Source organism: Mya arenaria, chromosome 11 (genome assembly GCF_026914265.1).
Source record: "Mya arenaria isolate MELC-2E11 chromosome 11, ASM2691426v1".
Lineage (NCBI taxonomy): Eukaryota > Metazoa > Mollusca > Bivalvia > Myida > Myidae > Mya > Mya arenaria.
This window is the reverse complement of record NC_069132.1, coordinates 29,709,412-29,733,772: the sequence shown is the minus strand read 5'-3', so window position 1 is coordinate 29,733,772 and position 24,361 is coordinate 29,709,412. Positions and strand designations below refer to the sequence as shown.

At 37.1% G+C, this 24,361-nt stretch overlaps 1 long non-coding RNA gene across 1 annotated transcript; it reads left to right on the top strand.

Moving 5' to 3' along the window:
• The first annotated feature begins 11,894 nt into the window (after positions 1-11,894).
• On the top strand, positions 11,895-19,484 carry LOC128207404 (uncharacterized). Its single transcript, XR_008256698.1, has 8 exons — positions 11,895-12,005; positions 12,412-12,531; positions 14,668-14,783; positions 15,190-15,309; positions 16,702-16,817; positions 17,225-17,344; positions 18,889-19,004; positions 19,412-19,484. It is a non-coding gene; the product is annotated as an uncharacterized LOC128207404 (long non-coding RNA).
• Positions 19,485-24,361: the final 4,877 nt, after the last annotated feature.

The window sequence follows — 24,361 nt, the reverse complement described above, 5'->3', positions numbered from 1 at the left end:
AAGTTTAAACATATACCCGGTTAAGTGGCAATGGGCAAACGCCAAAGACATAGAACACAAAATCACAAACAAGAAACATAGAACAGCACAAAACTCTACAAACAGCACAGTGCATAAATACTATATATAAATATAAATAATTGGTATGTTTATCAAGAATTGTTAGGTACCGCCTTGGAACGGTCAGTAAAATGTAAATTTACTGGGGGTTTAAACCAGTTAAACTTGAATCGGCCCATGCAAACAACAATGCGTAAGTGGTTGACATTGCTAAAAAAGGGAGAGCGCTTTGGTGATACTTCAGATTATTTCAGGCCTTTGTAAACATTTTTTGAATTATCCATGAATTCAATACAAATATAATAAATAATGCATATCGAATACAAATGCAACTCGACAAACTATTCCTGTGTAAGTTGTATTAAGCCCGTTTAAGTACCTATATAAACCCCCCAGATATGAAAGGTTTTAATAAACCCCACTTTAGGTTTTAGGGAGGGGGTTAAGGGTGAATTGAGTAATTGGACCTAAAGAGAGCGGACGAAAAATTGCTAATTTGGTACACGGACTCACAATTCACAATGCAATAAGGGTCCCTACCTCGGACTTTTCGTTCACAATAATATCAACCCAAATTGATGCCAAAAGATCCATATCAGCGTTATCTTGCATCGTTGATCAGCCGATGTACATGTACATCAGTCACTACAAACTCGGGCGATATGGACGCATTGGCCGAAAAACACTAGTCCTGACACGGCGTGCTTAACAACAAAATCGTCATAAAAAACATCATCAGCATCATCATCAGCATCTGGGAAGTGATTCTGCCTGTGTTATGCTTACTGGAAAAGAATACACTGTCAACAGAAATTTTAACATAAGCGCTAACACAAGAGCAATAATTATTGTTTGTCTTGCATAAATAAGACGTGCTCTAACTCTATAGTCAGTCTCCGTCATTACAGTCTGCTTTAAAAATGCACTCTTACTCCCAAATAAGATTTACCACAATTCATACAAATGTTTTGATATACCAAAAAGGATGAATAAATGTCGAAAACAATAGTTCTTATGAAGGATTCCGAGTTTGATTTGAAAGAAAGGTGCAAAAACAATGGTATATCTGCCTTATGAGACTATAGTAGATCACAGTAAATCTTTCAGAACTTGCCAATCATTTAATATTTTTTGCGCTTTCAGCTATTAAATACACGATTTCAATCTTGTTATCAGTAATTGATATTTTCCATAAATGCATTATTTAGTAAGAAGTTAAAGGTTTATCACACACAATTTATGCATGTATTTTCAATAAGAGTGTAACTTTAAATGTGAGCCATTCAGTCAAATCACACTGGAAATTTATGGTCAAAGGGACGCAACTCAATTATACATTTCTAACGACAGCTTACGCAATTACTTCCCTTATCACGTCTTAAAACTATTACATAAATAATTTACATTAAACATTTCCCAAAAGTGTGGGATATAACGGATGCAACATGATTTAATGATTTACTCGCAGTTCTAACACGAATTCCAGGGCTAGCTTCCGTGGGCCAACTTGTTAGACACGAACGTGCGATGCCGGACAGGTGGGTTTTCTCCCGCAACACAAGACCTCACTCTCGCGTAACAACGTACCAACGACCATGATTAATAAAATGTAGCAATTAATAACCTGGTGCATAAACATTGTCATATAAATCAGTTTACATTCAACAACAAGGTCAATAAAGTGTTTGCCCTACGACTCAGAATACATGTTTTAATGTGTTCACATACTTTTTCTCGCTGCTATAATATTTTGATTATATTGAAATCGATCATAAGTAAAGCGGCTTTCCGCTGTTTTATATTTAACTATACTTCTTAACTATGCATTTGTATTGCAACCAGCTCGCCTTATTGCTTATCGGATCGGTTTAATAAAGAATTCTCAACGTAAAGCACGTATTAAAGAGTTATACGTATATTATAAAGTCACGTTGACTAAATAAACAAGTATAAGTACAAACTAGAGCAGTGCTGTATAAACGTTTAGGTTAAATGCAGTTATCCAATCGTCATTTCGACGGGCATTATTTTGTAATTTATTTCCGTGGAAAACTCTGATTGCAAATACCTCAGAAAAAGATTTTTGTTCAATTTGTTGTGCAATTAATAAGGAAAAAAAATATACGGGCATTTTTTGGGAGTTGAATTTTGGCTATTGCTTCACTGCCAAGATATTGTTCATAACTACCGTTAAGTATGCGTACCAATGAACAATTTAAATAGAAAAAACAAAGTAGCTAATGTCATAGAAAAATTACACGCAACAAAGCTTGTAGTAATATCTACGGTGTTCAATTAGGAAAATCGATTAGGAAATCGAAGACACGAAGGCGAAGACGCCCAAAAACGTACGTTCGTGTCTTCGCCGTCGTCCATACGCGTGTTTGCTCCAGCGCGCTAAGGGCGATAACACGATGGTTCTATCGGAACACTGTAACATAACAAGATGTCATTGTGGTTATTATATACCAATTAACTTTTAAACCAAAAAAGGGTTTGTATGAGTAACCATAAGTAGTTAAGCATCGCCATGTTTATATCAACCATGACAGGGGCGGGTCCAGGATTGGTGCAGCGAAGTCGCCTTTTATAATGAAGCCGCACACAAGACATCTATGATGAAAGGAATGTCATTCAGTTATATATCATTAAGGAAATTTAACGCTGTTACCACAGGGGCCGGGTGCGTTGCTTTTACACATCCCCTGATCACGCCCCTTCCCCCTCCCATTCTTTTAAGAACCAGCTTATTAATAACGATGGGAGAACTGTAAAAAAAATGAATTTTTATTCTATAATCTTTGTACATCACTAGAAACTTGTCCTTCACCATTTTTAATAATCCTACGTTTTTAAATGGGGGGGGGGGGGGGGGGCAATGTCGAAGGAGAGGGGGTGTTAAAACATCGCACCCTGCCCCTGTGGCTGTAGTTGCCTATTTCATTTACTAACAGTTATTCAATAACACGAAGAATTAACATCGTGAAACACAAATTCAAATGGGAATATTTGAAATGCGAACTTAAGAATGTTAAAAAAGTAAGTAGATGAGGAAATATTTAGTAGTCTGTAACCGCGTCCGTATGGCGGAGATGGCTGATATTCCGATTGTTGGTAAAGCAGCGCGCACTTAAAATCACAGGGGCGGGATGCGTTGTTATGACACATCCCTATGACCACGCCCCCTTCACTCAAAAATAAATTCATAAAGAAAAATACATAACGTCAGACTCAATTAATAATGATTATTTCCTTTGTTACGTCAGTATATGATAACTTTAAAAGTCATAGTTTGTTTGTTCGAAGAAAGCAAACTAAAACGTGGCATTAACTCACCTCCTACATTTAATATTTTAACATGTTCACTCAAAAAATGCATATTTTTTTAGGAAATTGCTTAATCCACATTACTGCAAAATAAAGTATTAGATGGGGAGAAAAAAAATCTACAGGTTGACGAACACTACATGTCTTGCACAGTAATCTGTCAGACTACCAGCTTACAAGTTGACATTATCAGGCAGTCCGCTCATTGGTTAAACATACAAAAAGGAAAATATGCAAGCAAGATGTAACTTAGGATTGTAACCGGGTAGGGTTTGACCGTTTCTCTCACGGACGTTATGACTGTTCGATCACATGATGACATCCGGGAATCTTAAAAAATGTGCCCCATTTTCATTGATCATTTTCTTACATTTCACCTTAAAATAACTATTCAGAGTGCTTGTAAGTGGTAAGAATGTTTTTTGTTTCTATCTTTGTCCGTTCTCTCATATGAGCCGCGGTGGACTTGCAGTTACCTGTTGTTGGTTGCAACACCCCGGTTATCACGTGCTGGGTCACACTAGTTCAAATTAGATAAGAAGTTAGCAAGTTTGAATGGGTTGGAATTATTTATTTTTTTCAACCTACTTTCCTTGTTGACATCTTCGCGGTAAAAGTTGAAAATAACATGTGGGTTATTTAAAAAAATGGCTAGTTTGAGTATTTCCTAAATAAAATGAATAATATTCAAATTATCATTATTTCTTCTTTCCCATATCTTGTATTTTTGTGTCATCTAAAAGTCTGGGAAGTTTGACTAAATTAGCTTCAGCGGAAAAAAAGTTATGCACAAAAAACAGGCCAAAATTGTCAGGAGTGTAACAAAAAAATGTGACACTTCACAAAAAGCACTCAATTTAAAGCATTACTGTAAACAACATTGGCAAATGACAATGTAATAACTTTATTTTCCAAAAAAACACATATGTTGACGTCAAGGTGATATAAAAATTTAAGCAATATTCTAATATTTATGCATGAATTAGAAATATTACTGATACTGATAATGTGTGTTTGAATTTTTTCCACATTTTTTTTCATTAAAAAGCTCTTTTTAAAGTATAGCTCGGATGAATTATCATACAACTTACAATTAATTTATTTAAAGTTCAGGATAATATATCATTATTACATGGGTACACTATTTTTTGTGTGTTATTACTATTGCTGTTGTTTAGCTTTCTAGAAAGAAGCTGACCTAAAAATGTCAGGAGTGTAACATTTGATATAAAATGAAACACAGTGTTTGGGAACAGTTAAAAATGTACTAATAAGGGTGTTTCCTGGAAGTCTATGTCATGGAGTGATAATAAGAAATGATCATAAGTGAAGATAGTGATTGGTTACTGAGCATGTAGATGATATGTGCCTGTCAGGAGTGTAACATTTTTTTGCGAATTTTGGCATATTATTATATCATCATTTTCAGAAGTATTGCAGTATATTTGTACATATGTTAATATTTCAAATGAGAAGTGAAGGATACATTTTGTCAATATGATGTAAATAAGGTAGGTTTAAACCATTAATGCCTATAAATTTTATCAAAAATGTTTGAATTTTAAGCAACTTTATTACTATGCAACTAATAGAAAAATCATACAGTGACAGACAATCAACAAATGATATTTTTTTGCTACAATGAGGCAAACTGATGACCCTGTTCTATAATTTAATTCATTTAAAACTATGTGACTTTAATTTCCAGCATGACTGTTGACATGTCCTTTAATGTTACACTCCTGACCAAATATTGGTTATGAGTGTGAATACTAGTGATGGGCAATCGGTTGAATTTTACAATCGATTATCGGTTACAATCGGAGACCATCAACCGATTAGACATTGGCTATAATCGGATATTATAAAGCAGTGGTTGCTAGTGATAAACTTGAAGGAAACTAACAAACATAAAACAGAAAAAAAAAATTAAGTTAAAAAGAAAAAAACATTAAACTGAAATGTATACATCAGAAATTTCAAAGTCACCAGTATGAATCTATCAGTAAATGTTTGTTTGGAAATATTGTCTGGTCAAAGAGATATGGGTTCATTCTACATCTCTTCTTGCTCATCACCTGTGATCTAGTTACTGTATACCTTTTTCGCGTAAGCCTTTTTGCAAAGGCAACAATACGCCTTGCTTATGTCAAGGTTTTCTTTGGTTGGAGGTCCTGGTTTGATTTTTCTAAATGCAAAAAGGAGCCAGACTTTGGATTTTGCTTTTCCACCCGGATAATTGTACCTCATATCGTCATTGTCGTCTGCCATTCTTACGAATTGTACCCAAAGAAAAATAAACAGAAATGTCGGCAAGATAAAAAATTGTAAATGAATACTGAGTAACCTCTCTTGATAAATTTGTTTGATGTTCCGCGATAATCGATTATGATAATTTACAATTGATTATCGCCGATTTTTCGATTATAATCAATCATTGGCCCATCACTAGTGAATACTATTTTTTTACAGATGAAATATCATAGGAAATAAGGACAAATTAATTGTAAGCCTTCCAGGGGCACAAAAAAACAAGAAAAGTTTAAATACAAGGAAGAAAGTCACTAGAACTAGATCAGAGAAAAGAATTAAGAAATACAGAGAAAATCTCAAAAATGACAATGTTCAAAATTAGTTTAAAAAAAATGAAAAAAAAATAAGAAAACACAGGAAACACGAGAACCAAGCAATAATCAGAAAAATAGCGGTGTTATGAAGAATCTTTTAAAAAAAATCCCAAAGCTTGGGCCAAAACAATAAAGCTTTTATTGAATAAGGCAACTGCTCACAGACGATCAAAGTGGTTGACAAAGATGACCATGAAGTTGTGGAGGAAACCCTTGAAATAAGCAAAGTAAGCCGTCCAAAAGTATGAGAACAAAAATGTCAAAAGTAAGTCGGCATCTGCAGACAAGAAAAATAGTAAGGCCAGAAGAAAGTCATGTCTAAATAGATACATGAAGAGGAAAGATACTCAATTGAAAGTACACTGTCAAAACCAAAAGCATATAAAGCAGTTTGGGAAGGTAAGCTGTACAGTTTTTTTCTTGAAAGCAATTCCAGAATCATGCCCAACGAAAAAGACACCTTGCATATAAATGGAAGTCATGTACCAGTACCTAAATGCCAAGTTCAAAACTGAAGTCTAGAGCAGCTGATAAATGAATTGAAAAAGGCAGCCCAGGCAAATTCACTGACCATAGAGAGCTGTCTGACATATCAGTATGATAATGTCCTTTTGACACTATACCTGGGACTGTGAGAATTGGGGTGTGGACTATATTCATAATCTGTATGAGCCATTACTTTCAATTTGTACCGGATCATTTTGTGGCTGACAATTTGACAGTTAATGCAGAAAGAAGTCTCTACAGTGACACAGAGGGGACATCACTTTATTGATATTGTGGCCACAACTTAGAAACTTGAGCACACAACTTAGTAACTTTATTGTGGCCATGACTCATTAAATCGTGGCCACAACATAGTAATTAATAGTTGTTACTTAGTTGTAGTCACAAGTAACTAAATTGTTGCCACGGTTTAATAAGTTGCGGCCTCATATAAGGTACTAGCTTGTGGCCTCAAGTTACAAAGTTGGTGACACAATATATATCAAGTGTCACGTTAGTGCCACTGTATTAGTGCAAGTCTCTTTATGTAGCAAAGGTAAAATAAATATTCAACACTAGATGTGCAATAAATTTATATTATTACCGGGTATATTATTCATCATATATGATAGGATAGATTATAATTTTATGTACATGTTGTAAAATATGACTTTCTAATGAACATGTCTTAAAAGTGGATGATCGCTCAGATATTTAGATCAGAATTATGCAGTGAGCTACCTTCAATGGGATGTACACCTGATCAAATGCAGATGATATATCATGGCCATTCCAAGAATGATATACTAAGAAAACAACACTGCCAACACTTATGTCTCAGTTTGGGGTTAAAATTGAAATTTGATACATAGTAACTTGAACTTGAAATGTTTTGTCAGGAGTGTAACAATTCGGAACAGGTGTATTTAGTTACTTACACTGAATACCATTAGTTAAATTAAATAAAAGTGTTACTGTTGTAGCACTTAACTGTTATTTCAATTGAGTTTTGCAATTTTTTACAAGTTGAGCAAGAATTAAGTAACAGTAACACTTTTGTATGGTTTTGAAAAACCTTTCTCAGATTATGTAAAATCCCAATTTGTCAATGCTAAATTTGTTTTATAATGTTTCACTGGCTATCAATTACTTTGTAATTGCATTTCCTTTGATTTATACTGAGACATTTTAAGTGAAATCTATTTAATGGTTGTAATCTACATACGTCAGGAGTGTAACAATTTTTATCTCTACTGGTCAAAGGCCAGAAGAGCTTATGCGATGGTAATGTGTACGTAGTATGTTCGTCTGTGCGTCAGTGTGTTCGTGCATCCGTGCGTCTGTAAACAATTGCTTGTGAACATGATACAGTCTTCAGTTTTGATTGTATCTCAATGAAACTTGTACAGTATCTAGATATCCATTAGAGCTGGGTTCCTTAAGAAAACCAGCCAGATCCGCCCATGCATGCCTTGATTATGGCCCTTGATAGTATAAAAAAATGCTAAATGTGTAAACAATTGGTTGTGAACACGATACAGTCTTCAGTTCTGATTGTATCTCGATGAAACTTGTACAGTATCTAGATATCCATTAAAGCTCGGTTCGTTTGGAAAATCAGCCAGATCCGCCCATGAATGCATAGATTATGGGCCATGAAAGTTTTAAAGAAATGGTTTTTATTTTTAGCCAGGTCTGCATGAGCTAATTCTATTTTTAGCCAAGTTTACATGTACATGTAAATTCAAGTCTAGAGTTAAGGGAGACAATTTGCAAGTCTAGGATTTTGAGAGACAATTTGCTTTTTGCTTCTGCAGTTGATTTTGTGAATTACTCTGCCTTGTTCTTGTTGAAAGCCCAAAGGCCATTTTTTAGCTTTAAGTTCTGTAGTTTGCGCATTCATCTTAACAAAATTGGTTGTGAATGTTTAAGTTATGCACCTGGTGTCATTACTGGCCACACCCAGGGTTCACAGGTTTGGTAAACATAAATCTGGAAAGATTTGAAAATCTTTTTGTGTGTTCGTGCATCCATCTCAGCACAATTGATTGTGAATGTTTGTTCAAATTGATCAATGTTGTCCTAGGATGCCCTTGACTTTGACCTTTTGACCAACTTTTTTTAACTTTTAAAACTACAGAAATTTTGACTATGAGTACAGTTTTGAAAGCATTTTTTTTTTGTCAGATGACTTTTACTTGGCACATATTAAAATAGTTCATGCAACTAATCTGCTTACAATACTTTCTGGTCTCAGATGTTGAACGTGCTACGTTTTCAGGTAACCCAAACACAAAACATAAACTATATGTCTGTTGCCTTTTACCCATACATACATGCTCTGGATTGATATGACCACAAAAGCCATGCCAGTAGAGCATAGGCCCTTTTGGGCCTCTTGTTTAAAATATTGTTCCTATTTTTATTTTTTTCTGTGAAGTGAAATCATAATGCCTCCTATGATGTTTTTGTGACTGTTACTTGTTATTGTTTAAATTCTATGAACATGTATTTTTTTTAAATTTAATTGCACAATTTGAATAGAAAAAACAACAACCTTTGAATATCACATTTCATTGGTAAAAAAAGAACAAAAAATCAAATTTTCTAGAAAATTGGAGCGACTGAGTAAATTCTATTAATATATGCTGACATTAGAGCTACTAAAATAATAATTGGGAGACATGTTAACTCGGGTTATTTCAAGAAAAAATGACATTAAAAGTGTTCATGTATTTGGTGTTTTTATTCCATGTTTAGTTAGATAAAAGTTTGATAAAAATGTTAATATGAGTTGTTTTCTCCATTCAAAACCTGTTTTGTACACTACAAAGATTGTTCATCAAAACTAGGCATACAGCCTTGTATTTAATTATGATTTAAATTTAGACCATTTTTCAACTTTTCTAACCATTTTTTTTTTAAATAGCCCATGTGAATTACCATGCCTGCATCTGTCTATTATCGTATATCTTCGTATTTACTCGTTTATCAACAGAAAGCGTCTTAAAGCAAAACCCCGTGGTCTTCAATTATTTCCGGCTTGCTTCCAGAAAATTATCGGCCAATTACGGAAACCATTATCTATTTTTAACTAAGTTAAATACATTAATCGAATATCAAATTAGATGAAATGAGTTTCCAACTTTCATTTTTAATTCATTAAGGGTCCTTTCAAATTAATTGCGTATTCTGCCTATTCTAATGCTCTTTGTTACTCATCGATTTTTAAAACAATTATGTTTTCTATGGTTTTAATTGCGTATTTACCTTATTTCTGTAACTTTGAGTCTGACAACGAAAATGACCCTGATTTGTATCAACTCGGAGCCCGGCATGTCATTTGATATAACGATCAACCTTCATGTTTACTTGCACTTCCAGCCGTTCGATATCAACAAACATTCTTAATGAGTGTATGTGAGGGTAAGCTTGTGTTAATAATTTCGGAGACAGTATCATTTTCATTTTTTTAACAAATGAATTTGCTGTTTGCTGTCAAGAAAAAGATTAACTGTAACCTGAGTCCGCCATGTTTCTTCGAGCGTTGGTGACCAATCAAATGTCTGGAAACAAAAAACAGCGCTTACGATTGGATGACTTATGGACTTGCTATAAAAACGATGAAAAGTTTATTTGAAAGGAGTTGTCTTTCTTTCCCAGACGTTTTATTTTAATTGACGGGTAAAATTCGTAGCAGAGAGAATGAAAAAAAATGAGATTTCCAATTTTTTTCTTCTGAAATCACGTTTTGAGCGGCGAGTTTGTAAAACAAACAATAAAAAAACATTGGCCTAAAATGATACCAGAGTAATCTGAATTTGATCAGAGTTTTTCAAGTGAAAACTGCATATAAGTCATCAAAGCATGGTGCTTGTCAACTATCAAACCTTTAGCAATACGTTTTTAACTACTTTCTTACTTGTTTAACTTGTTTAATAAACAGCAAGACCGTGATGCGGCAGAAGATGAGCTGGATCAGGCCATTTTGTGATGCTGTTTAATAGACACCATTGAAAGCTACATGGAAAATTACTTGTAAAATACATATTTATCCATAGGTGCCACTCATGGGATTTACTCAAAGAATCCATTTACTATGGATTGAGCCGCGGAGTATTGCCCAGTTTAATTTCTGGTGCCACTCACGGTAAATCTCTGTAATAATTTTAGGGGCCACCCTCGGGTGTAAAATACATATTTATTCATAGGACCAGCTCATTATGTACCCAAGGGGTAACCCCATATATTAATTGATGATGCCACCCATGGGATTTACTCAAAGAAATCCTTTGACTATGGATTGAGCCGCGGAGTATTGCCCAGATTAATTTCTGGTGCCACTCACGGTAAATCTCCATAATAATTTTAGGGGCCCTCCTCGGGTGTAAAATACATATTTATTTATAGGTGCCACTTGTGGGATTTACTCAAAGAAATCCTTTGACTATGGATTGAGCCGCGGAGTATTGCCCAGATTAATTTCTGGTGCCACTCACGGTAAATCTCCATAGTAATTTTAGGGGCCCTCCTCTGGTGTAAAATACATATTTATTTATAGGTGCCACTTGTGGGATTTACTCAAAGAAATCCTATGACTATGGATTGAGCTGCGGAGTATTGCCCAGATTAATTTCTGGTGCCACTCACGGTAAATCTCCATAATAATTTTAGGGGCCCTCCTCGGGTGTAAAATACATATTTATTTATAGGTGCCACTTGTGGGATTTACTCAAAGAAATCCTTTGACTATGGATTGAGCCGCGGAGTATTGCCCAGATTAATTTCTGGTGCCACTCACGGTAAATATCCATAATAATTTTAGGGGTTCATGGTTGTAAAATACATATTTATTTATAGGTGCCACTTGTGGGATTTACTCAAAGAAATCCTTTGACTATGGATTGAGCCGCGGAGTATTGCCCAGATTAATTTCTGGTGCCACTCACGGTAAATCTCCATAATAATTTTAGGGGCCCTCCTCGGGTGAATAATACATATTTATTCATAGGTGCCACTATTGGGATTTACTCAAATAATCCATTTAGTATGGATTGAGCCGCGGAGTATTGCCCAGATTAATTTCTGGAGCCACTCACGGTTAATGGACGGTAGGCCCTCAAGCTTGCCTTGGAGGTTTGGTCTGACTAGTAGATGACCCCTTTTGATTTTGGGGCATTCAGGTGGGGGGGGGAGCATAATGTTTAACAAACATCTCTTGTTAACTTGCATGTGCTATCCATGGGATATCTCTTTATTTATTGAAAATGCCACTCCTGTGTAAAATACATATTTAGAGCTTCATACATATTTTTGGTACCACCGTAGAGGTGTCTCCCTGTATATTTATGGGGCTAGCCTTTTGGTGAATGTGAATTTTTATTTATAGGACCATCGGTGGGAGGCGCTGTATTTAATTGTTGGAGTCAATGATCTTGAGGTCCAACCGTGACAACATCTACATACCTGCAGCAGCCGTCCTACTGACTTGTACATTAATAGCCGGTAAGAATTGTACCCAAAGAATCTCAGAAACAACATTACTGCAAAAAGAAGCACGACTTGTTTTGAAAATTTGTACTTCAAATTCTACCATACTGATTTTCATCTCTTCTTGTTTTCAAAGATGTTTACATTGTGTGCATGCATGTGCTGGTAAATATCTTTGATTTTGTGCAAAGATGTCATTGTGGCACAGCAATGCATATGAATAGTAGTGAAAATGATGTTCAATACAGCCTTGTATTTTGGACACGAAATTTCTATTTGGAAGATTTCTGAAAGCTTATCATTACAACCTGGTTTCGTCACATAGCAGCATTTCTAGTTTATAAATAATACCCTACAATGTTTTTCATTTTATAAGAATATTGCATATTGATCCAATATGATTGGTATCTTTTCCTTACAGACAAATTGAACTGTGTCATCTTGGAAGAGTGTGTCAACAGAATTCTATCCAACCGCCAGTCGGTGACATTGCCAGAATTAAAACTGCATTGGGCCACTCGCAGGAACCTCCTTATTTATGGTACCTTTTTTATTTATGGAGCCATCGTTTTTAAAGATATGTCTGTTTTTATTAGCTCACCAGAGCACAAATTGCTCAAGGTGAGCTACTGTGTTCAATCTTTGTCTGTCTATTGCCCACATTAATTTCTGGTGCCACTCAGGGTAAGTCTCCATAATAATTTTAGTGGCCCTCCTCGGGTGTAAAATACATATTTAATCATAGGACCAGCTTATTATTTACTTATGGGTGTACCCAAGGGGTATCCCCATATATTAATTGATGATGCCACCCATGGGATTTACTCAAAGAAATCCTTTGACTATGGATTGAGCCGCGGAGTATTGCCCAGATTAATTTCTGGTGCCACTCACGGTAAATCTCCATAATAATTTTAGGGGCCCTCCTCGGGTGTAAAATACATGTTTATTTATAGGTGCCACTCGTGGGATTTACTCAAAGAAATCCTTTGACTATGGATTGAGCCGCGGAGTATTGCCCAGATTAATTTCTGGTGCCACTCACGGTAAATCTCCATAGTAATTTTAGGGGCCCTCCTCGGGTGTAAAATACATATTTATTTATAGGTGCCACTTGTGGGATTTACTCAAAGAAATCCTTTGACTATGGATTGAGCCGCGGAGTATTGCCCAGATTAATTTCTGGTGCCACTCACGGTAAATCTCCATAGTAATTTTAGGGGCCCTCCTCGGGTGTAAAATACATATTTATTTATAGGTGCCACTTGTGGGATTTACTCAAAGAAATCCTTTGACTATGGATTGAGCCGCGGAGTATTGCCCAGATTAATTTCTGGTGCCACTCACGGTAAATCTCCATAATAATTTTAGGGGCCCTCCTCGGGTGTAAAATACATATTTATTTATAGGTGCCACTTGTGGGATTTACTCAAAGAAATCCTTTGACTATGGATTGAGCCGCGGAGTATTGCCCAGATTAATTCTTGGTGCCACTCACGGTAAATCTCCATAATAATTTTAGGGGTTCATGGTTGTAAAATACATATTTATTTATAGGTGCCACTTGTGGGATTTACTCAAAGAAATCCTTTGACTATGGATTGAGCCGCGGAGTATTGCCCAGATTAATTTCTGGTGCCACTCACGGTAAATCTCCATAATAATTTTAGGGGCCCTCCTCGGGTGTAAAATACATATTTATTTATAGGTGCCACTTGTGGGATTTACTCAAAGAAATCCTTTGACTATGGATTGAGCCGCGGAGTATTGCCCAGATTAATTTCTGGTGCCACTCACGGTAAATCTCCATGATAATTTTAGGGGTTCATGGTTGTAAAATACATATTTATTTATAGGTGCCACTTGTGGGATTTACTCAAAGAAATCCTTTGACTATGGATTGAGCCGCGGAGTATTGCCCAGATTAATTTCTGGTGCCACTCACGGTAAATCTCCATAATAATTTTAGGGGCCCTCCTCGGGTGTAAAATACATATTTATTTATAGGTGCCACTTGTGGGATTTACTCAAAGAAATCCTTTGACTATGGATTAAGCCGCGGAGTATTGCCCAGATTAATTTCTGGTGCCACTCACGGTAAATCTCCATAATAATTTTAGGGGTTCATGGTTGTAAAATACATATTTATTTATAGGTGCCACTTGTGGGATTTACTCAAAGAAATTCTTTGACTATGGATTGAGCCGCGGAGTATTGCCCAGATTAATTTCTGGTGCCACTCACGGTAAATCTCCATTATAATTTTAGGGGCCCTCCTCGGGTGTATAATACATATTTATTCATAGGTGCCACTTGTGGGATTTACTCAAATAATCCATTTAGTATGGATTGAGCCGCGGAGTATTGCCCAGATTCTGGAGCCACTCACGGTTAATGGACGGTAGCCCCTCAAGCTTGCCTTGGAGGTTTGGTCTGACTAGTAGATGACCCCTTTTGATTTTGGGGCATTCAGGTGGCGGGGGGGGGGGCATAATGTTTAACAAACATCTCTTGTTAACTTGCATGTGCTATCCATGGGATATCTCTTATTGAAAATGCCACTCCTGTGTAAAATACATATTTAGAGCTTCATACAAATTTTTGGTACCACCGTAGAGGTGTCTCCCTGTATATTTATGGGGCTAGCCTTTTGGTGAATGTGAATTTTTATTTATAGGACCATCGGTGGGAGGCGCTGTATTTAATTGTTGGAGTCAATGATCTTGAGGTCCAACCGTGACAACATCTACATACCTGCAGCAGCCGTCCTACTGACTTGTACATTAATAGCCGGTAAGAATTGTACCCAAAGAATCTCAGAAACAACATTACTGCAAAAAGAAGCATGACTTGTTTTGAAAATTTGTACTTCAAATTCTACCATACTGATTTTCATCTCTTCTTGTTTTCAAAGATGTTTACATTGTGTGCATGCATGTGCTGGTAAATATCTTTGATTTTGTGCAAAGATGTCATTGTGGCACAGCAATGCATATGAATAGTAGTGAAAATGATGTTCAATACAGCCTTGTATTTTGGACACGAAATTTCTATTTGGAAGATTTCTGAAAGCTTATCATTACAACCTAGTTTCGTCACATAGCAGCATTTCTAGTTTATAAATAATACCCTACAATGTTTTTCATTTTATAAGAATATTGCATATTGATCCAATATGATTGGTATCTTTTCCTTACAGACAAATTGAACTGTGTCATCTTGGAAGAGTGTGTCAACAGAATTCTATCCAACCGCCAGTCGGTGACATTGCCAGAATTAAAACTGCATTGGGCCACTCGCAGGAACCTCCTTATTTATGGTACCTTTTTTATTTATGGAGCCATCGTTTTTAGAGATATGTCTGTTTTTATTAGCTCACCAGAGCACAAATTGCTCAAGGTGAGCTACTGTGTTCAATCTTTGTCTGTCTATTGCCCACATTAATTTCTGGTGCCACTCACGGTAAGTCTCCATAATAATTTTAGTGGCCCTCCTCGGGTGTAAAATACATATTTAATCATAGGACCAGCTTATTATTTACTTATGGGTGTACCCAAGGGGTATCCCCATATATTAATTGATGATGCCACCCATGGGATTTACTCAAAGAAATCCTTTGACTATGGATTGAGCCGCGGAGTATTGCCCAGATTAATTTCTGGTGCCACTCACGGTAAATCTCCATACTAATTTTAGGGGCCCTCCTCAGGTGTAAAATACATATTTATTTATAGGTGCCACTTGTGGGATTTACTCAAAGAAATCCTTTGACTATGGATTGAGCCGCGGAGTATTGCCCAGATTAATTTCTGGTGCCACTCACGGTTAATCTCCATAATAATTTTAGGGGCCCTCCTCGGGTGTAAAATACATATTTATTTATAGGTGCCACTTGTGGGATTTACTCAAAGAAATCCTTTGACTATGGATTGAGCCGCGGAGTATTGCCCAGATTAATTTCTGGTGCCACTCACGGTAAATCTCCATAATAATTTTAGGGGTTCATGGTTGTAAAATACATATTTATTTATAGGTGCCACTTGTGGGATTTACTCAAAGAAATCCTTTGACTATGGATTGAGCCGCGGAGTATTGCCCAGATTAATTTCTGGTGCCACTCACGGTAAATCTCCATAATAATTTTAGGGGTTCATGGTTGTAAAATACATATTTATTTATAGGTGCCACTTGTGGGATTTACTCAAAGAAATCCTTTGACTATGGATTGAGCCGCGGAGTATTGCCCAGATTAATTTCTGGTGCCACTCACGGTAAATCTCCATAATAATTTTAGGGGCCCTCCTCGGGTGAATAATACATATTTATTCATAGGTGCCACTATTGGGATTTACTCAAATAATCCATTTAGTATGGATTGAGCCGCGGAGTATTGCCCAGATTAATTTCTGGAGCCACTCACGGTTAATGGACGGTAGGCCCTCAAGCTTGCCTTGGAGGTTTGGTCTGACTAGTAGATGACCCCTTTTGATTTTGGGGCATTCAGGTGGGGGGGGGGGGCATAATGTTTAACAAACATCTCTTGTTAACTTGCATGTGCTATCCATGGGATATCTCTTTATTTATTGAAAATGCCACTCCTGTGTAAAATACATATTTAGAGCTTCATACATATTTTTGGTACCACCGTAGAGGTGTCTCCCTGTATATTTATGGGGCTAGCCTTTTGGTGAATGTGAATTTTTATTTATAGGACCATCGGTGGGAGGCGCTGTATTTAATTGTTGGAGTCAATGATCTTGAGGTCCAACCGTGACAACATCTACATACCTGCAGCAGCCGTCCTACTGACTTGTACATTAATAGCCGGTAAGAATTGTACCCAAAGAATCTCAGAAACAACATTACTGCAAAAAGAAGCATGACTTGTTTTGAAAATTTGTACTTCAAATTCTACCATACTGATTTTCATCTCTTCTTGTTTTCAAAGATGTTTACATTGTGTGCATGCATGTGCTGGTAAATATCTTTGATTTTGTGCAAAGATGTCATTGTGGCACAGCAATGCATATGAATAGTAGTGAAAATGATGTTCAATACAGCCTTGTATTTTGGACACGAAATTTCTATTTGGAAGATTTCTGAAAAGCTTATCATTACAACCTGGTTTTGTCACATAGCAGCATTTCTAGTTTATAAATAATACCCTACAATGTTTTTCATTTTATAAGAATATTGCATATTGATCCAATATGATTGGTATCTTTTCCTTACAGACAAATTGAACTGTGTCATCTTGGAAGAGTGTGTCAACAGAATTCTATCCAACCGCCAGTCGGTGACATTGCCAGAATTAAAACTGCATTGGGCCACTCGCAGGAACCTCCTTATTTATGGTACCTTTTTTATTTATGGAGCCATCGTTTTTAGAGATATGTCTGTTTTTATTAGCTCACCAGAGCACAAATTGCTCAAGGTGAGCTACTGTGTTCAATCTTTGTCTGTCTATTGCCCACATTAATTTCTGGTGCCACTCACGGTAAGTCTTCATAATAATTTTAGTGGCCCTCCTCGGGTGTAAAATACGTATTTAATCATAGGACCAGCTTATTATTTACTTATGGGTGTACCCAAGGGGTATCCCCATATATTAATTGATGATGCCACCCATGGGATTTACTCAAAGAAATCCTTTGACTATGGATTGAGCCGCGGAGTATTGCCCAGATTAATTTCTGGTGCCACTCACGGTAAATCTCCATAATAATTTTAGGGGCCCTCCTCGGGTGTAAAATACATATTTATTTATAGGTGCCACTCGTGGGATTTACTCAAAGAAATCCTTTGACTATAGATTGAGCCGTGGAGTATTGCCCAGATTAATTTCTGGTGCCACTCACGGTAAATCTCCATAATAATTTTAGGGGCCCTCCTCGGGTGTAAAATACATATTTATTTATAGGTGCCACTTGTGGGATTTACTCAAAGAAATCCTTTGACTATGGATTGAGCCGCGGAGTATTGCCCAGATTAATTTTTGGTGCCACTCACGGTAAATCTCCATAGTAATTTTAGGGGCCCTCCTCGGGTGTAAAATACATATTTATTTATAGGTGCCACTTGTGGGATTTACTCAAAGAAATCCTTTGACTATGGATTGAGCCGCGGAGTATTGCCCAGATTAATTTCTGGTGCCACTCACGGTAAATCTCCATAATAATTTTAGGGGCCCTCCTCTGTTGTAAAATACATATTTATTTATAGGTGCCACTTGTGGGATTTACTCAAAGAAATCCTTTGACTATGGATTGAGCCGCGGAGTATTGCCCAGATTAATTTCTGGTGCCACTCACGGTAAATCTCCATAATAATTTTAGGGGTTCATGGTTGTAAAATACATATTTATTTATAGGTGCCACTTGTGGGATTTACTCAAAGAAATCCTTTGACTATGGATTGAGCCGCGGAGTATTGCCCAGATTAATTTCTGGTGCCACTCACGGTAAATCTCCATAATAATTTTAGGGGCCCTCCTCGGGTGAATAATACATATTTATTCATAGGTGCCACTATTGGGATTTACTCAAATAATCCATTTAGTATGGATTGAGCCGCGGAGTATTGCCCAGATTAATTTCTGGAGCCACTCACGGTTAATGGACGGTAGGCCCTCAAGCTTGCCTTGGAGGTTTGGTCTGACTAGTAGATGACCCCTTTTGATTTTGGGGCATTCAGGTGGGGGGGGGGCATAATGTTTAACAAACATCTCTTGTTAACTTGCATGTGCTATCCATGGGATATCTCTTTATTTATTGAAAATGCCACTCCTGTGTAAAATACATATTTAGAGCTTCATACATATTTTTGGTACCACCGTAGAGGTGTCTCCCTGTATATTTATGGGGCTAGCCTTTTGGTGAATGTGAATTTTTATTTATAGGACCATCGGTGGGAGGCGCTGTATTTAATTGTTGGAGTCAATGATCTTGAGGTCCAACCGTGACAACATCTACATACCTGCAGCAGCCGTCCTACTGACTTGTACATTAATAGCCGGTAAGAATTGTACCCAAAGAATCTCAGAAACAACATTACTGCAAAAAGAAGCATGACTTGTTTTGAAAATTTGTACTTCAAATTCTACCATACTGATTTTCATCTCTTCTTGTTTTCAAAGATGTTTACATTGTGTGCATGCATGTGCTGGTAAATATCTTTGATTTTGTGCAAAGATGTCATTGTGGCACAGCAATGCATATGAATAGTAGTGAAAATGATGTTCAATACAGCCTTGTATTTTGGACACGAAATTTCTATTTAGGAAGATTTCTGAAAGCTTATCATTACAACCTGGTTTTGTCACATAGCAGCATTTCTAGTTTATAAATAATACCCTACAATGTTTTTCATTTTATAAGAATATTGCATATTGATCCAATATGATTGGTATCTTTTCCTTACAGACAAATTGAACTGTGTCATCTTGGAAGAGTGTGTCAACAGAATTCTATCCAACCGCCAGTCGGTGACATTGCCAGAATTAGAACTGCATTGGGCCACTCGCAGGAACCTCCTTATTTATGGTACCTTTTTTATTTATGGAGCCATCGTTTTTAGAGATATGTCTGTTTTTATTAGCTCACCAGAGCACAAATTGCTCAAGGTGAGCTACTGTGTTCAATCTTTGTCTGTCTATTGCCCACATTAATTTCTGGTGCCACTCACGGTAAGTCTCCAATATAATTTTAGTGGCCCTCCTCGGGTGTAAAATACATATTTAATCATAGGACCAGCTTATTATTTACTTATGGGTGTACCCAAGGGGTATCCCCATATATTAATTGATGATGCCACCCATGGGATTTACTCAAAGAAATCCTTTGACTATGGATTGAGCCGCAGAGTATTGCCCAGATTAATTTCTGGTGCCACTCACGGTAAATCTCCATAATAATTTTAGGGGCCTCATGGTTGTAAAATACATATTTATTTATAGGTGCCACTTGTGGGATTTACTCAAAGAAATCCTTTGACTATGGATTGAGCCGCGGAGTATTGCCCAGATTAATTTCTGGTGCCACTCACGGTAAATCTCCATGATAATTTTAGGGGCCCTCCTCGGGTGAATAATACATATTTATTCATAGGTGCCACTATTGGGATTTACTCAAATAATCCATTTAGTATGGATTGAGCCGCGGAGTATTGCCCAGATTAATTTCTGGTGCCACTCACGGTAAATCTCCATAATAATTTTAGGGGCCCTCCTCGGGTGTAAAATACATATTTATTTATAGGTGCCACTTGTGGGATTTACTCAAAGAAATCCTTTGACTATGGATTGAGCCGCGGAGTATTGCCCAGATTAATTTCTGGTGCCACTCACGGTAAACCTCCATAATAATTTTAGGGGCCCTCCTCGGGTGTAAAATACATATTTATTTATAGGTGCCACTTGTGGGATTTACTCAAAGAAATCCTTTGACTATGGATTGAGCCGCGGAGTATTGCCCAGATTAATTTCTGGTGCCACTCACGGTAAATCTCCATAATAATTTTAGGGGTTCATGGTTGTAAAATACATATTTATTTATAGGTGCCACTTGTGGGATTTACTCAAAGAAATCCTTTGACTATGGATTGAGCCGCGGAGTATTGCCCAGATTAATTTCTGGTGCCACTCACGGTAAATCTCCATAATAATTTTAGGGGTTCATGGTTGTAAAATACATATTTATTTATAGGTGCCACTTGTGGGATTTACTCAAAGAAATCCTTTGACTATGGATTGAGCCGCGGAGTATTGCCCAGATTAATTTCTGGTGCCACTCACGGTAAATCTCCATAATAATTTTAGGGGCCCTCCTCGGGTGAATAATACATATTTATTCATAGGTGCCACTATTGGGATTTACTCAAATAATCCATTTAGTATGGATTGAGCCGCGGAGTATTGCCCAGATTAATTTCTGGAGCCACTCACGGTTAATGGACGGTAGGCCCTCAAGCTTGCCTTGGAGGTTTGGTCTGACTAGTAGATGACCCCTTTTGATTTTGGGGCATTCAGGTGGGGGGGGGGGAGCATAATGTTTAACAAACATCTCTTGTTAACTTGCATGTGCTATCCATGGGATATCTCTTTATTTATTGAAAATGCCACTCCTGTGTAAAATACATATTTAGAGCTTCATACATATTTTTGGTACCACCGTAGAGGTGTCTCCCTGTATATTTATGGGGCTAGCCTTTTGGTGAATGTGAATTTTTATTTATAGGACCATCGGTGGGAGGCGCTGTATTTAATTGTTGGAGTCAATGATCTTGAGGTCCAACCGTGACAACATCTACATACCTGCAGCAGCCGTCCTACTGACTTGTACATTAATAGCCGGTAAGAATTGTACCCAAAGAATCTCAGAAACAACATTACTGCAAAAAGAAGCATGACTTGTTTTGAAAATTTGTACTTCAAATTCTACCATACTGATTTTCATCTCTTCTTGTTTTCAAAGATGTTTACATTGTGTGCATGCATGTGCTGGTAAATATCTTTGATTTTGTGCAAAGATGTCATTGTGGCACAGCAATGCATATGAATAGTAGTGAAAATGATGTTCAATACAGCCTTGTATTTTGGACACGAAATTTCTATTTGGAAGATTTCTGAAAGCTTATCATTACAACCTGGTTTCGTCACATAGCAGCATTTCTAGTTTATAAATAATACCCTACAATGTTTTTCATTTTATAAGAATATTGCATATTGATCCAATATGATTGGTATCTTTTCCTTACAGACAAATTGAACTGTGTCATCTTGGAAGAGTGTGTCAACAGAATTCTATCCAACCGCCAGTCGGTGACATTGCCAGAATTAAAACTGCATTGGGCCACTCGCAGGAACCTCCTTATTTCATGGTACCTTTTTTATTTATGGAGCCATCGTTTTTAGAGATATGTCTGTTTTTATTAGCTCACCAGAGCACAAATTGCTCAAGGTGAGCTACTGTGTTCAATCTTTGTCTGTCTATTGCCCACATTAATTTCTGGTGCCACTCACGGTAAGTCTCCATAATAATTTTAGTGGCCCTCCTCGGGTGTAAAATACATATTTAATCATAGGACCAGCTTATTATTTACTTATGGGTGTACCCAAGGGGTATCCCCATATATTAATTGATGATGCCACCCATGGGATTTACTCAAAGAAATCCTTTGACTATGGATTGAGCCGCGGAGTATTGCCCAGATTAATTTCTGGTGCCACTCACGGTAAATCTCCATAATAATTTTAGGGGCCCTCCTCGGGTGTAAAATACATATTTATTTATAGGTGCCACTCGTGGGATTTACTCAAAGAAATCCTTTGACTATGGATTGAGCCGCGGAGTATTGCCCAGATTAATTTCTGGTGCCACTCACGGTAAATCTCCATAATAATTTTAGGGGCCCTCCTCGGGTGTAAAATACATATTTATTTATAGGTGCCACTTGTGGGATTTACTCAAAGAAATCCTTTGACTATGGATTGAGCCGCGGAGTATTGCCCAGATTAATTTCTGGTGCCACTCACGGTAAATCTCCATAATAATTTTAGGGGCCCTCCTCGGGTGTAAAATACATATTTATTTATAGGTGCCACTTGTGGGATTTACTCAAAGAAATCCTTTGACTATGGATTGAGCCGCGGAGTATTGCCCAGATTAATTTCTGGTGCCACTCACGGTAAATCTCCATAATAATTTTAGGGGCCCTCCTCGGGTGTAAAATACATATTTATTTATAGGTGCCACTTGTGGGGTTTACTCAAAGAAATCCTTTGACTATGGATTGAGCCGCGGAGTATTGCCCAGATTAATTTCTGGTGCCACTCACGGTAAATCTCCATAATAATTTTAGGGGTTCATGGTTGTAAAATACATATTTATTTATAGGTGCCACTTGTGGGATTTACTCAAAGAAATCCTTTGACTATGGATTGAGCCGCGGAGTATTGCCCAGATTAATTTCTGGTGCCACTCACGGTAAATCTCCATAATAATTTTAGGGGTTCATGGTTGTAAAATACATATTTATTTATAGGTGCCACTTGTGGGATTTACTCAAAGAAATCCTTTGACTATGGATTGAGCCGCGGAGTATTGCCCAGATTAATTTCTGGTGCCACTCACGGTAAATCTCCATAATAATTTTAGGGGCCCTCCTCGGGTGAATAATACATATTTATTCATAGGTGCCACTATTGGGATTTACTCAAATAATCCATTTAGTATGGATTGAGCCGCGGAGTATTGCCCAGATTAATTTCTGGAGCCACTCACGGTTAATGGACGGTAGGCCCTCAAGCTTGCCTTGGAGGTTTGGTCTGACTAGTAGATGACCCCTTTTGATTTTGGGGCATTCAGGTGGGGGGGGGGCATAATGTTTAACAAACATCTCTTGTTAACTTGCATGTGCTATCCATGGGATATCTCTTTATTTATTGAAAATGCCACTCCTGTGTAAAATACATATTTAGAGCTTCATACATATTTTTGGTACCACCGTAGAGGTGTCTCCCTGTATATTTATGGGGCTAGCCTTTTGGTGAATGTGAATTTTTATTTATAGGACCATCGGTGGGAGGCGCTGTATTTAATTGTTGGAGTCAATGATCTTGAGGTCCAACCGTGACAACATCTACATACCTGCAGCAGCCGTCCTACTGACTTGTACATTAATAGCCGGTAAGAATTGTACCCAAAGAATCTCAGAAACAACATTACTGCAAAAAGAAGCATGACTTGTTTTGAAAATTTGTACTTCAAATTCTACCATACTGATTTTCATCTCTTCTTGTTTTCAAAGATGTTTACATTGTGTGCATGCATGTGCTGGTAAATATCTTTGATTTTGTGCAAAGATGTCATTGTGGCACAGCAATGCATATGAATAGTAGTGAAAATGATGTTCAATACAGCCTTGTATTTTGGACACGAAATTTCTATTTGGAAGATTTCTGAAAGCTTATCATTACAACCTGGTTTCGTCACATAGCAGCATTTCTAGTTTATAAATAATACCCTACAATGTTTTTCATTTTATAAGAATATTGCATATTGATCCAATATGATTGGTATCTTTTCCTTACAGACAAATTGAACTGTGTCATCTTGGAAGAGTGTGTCAACAGAATTCTATCCAACCGCCAGTCGGTGACATTGCCAGAATTAAAACTGCATTGGGCCACTCGCAGGAACCTCCTTATTTCATGGTACCTTTTTTATTTATGGAGCCATCGTTTTTAGAGATATGTCTGTTTTTATTAGCTCACCAGAGCACAAATTGCTCAAGGTGAGCTACTGTGTTCAATCTTTGTCTGTCTATTGCCCACATTAATTTCTGGTGCCACTCACGGTAAGTCTCCATAATAA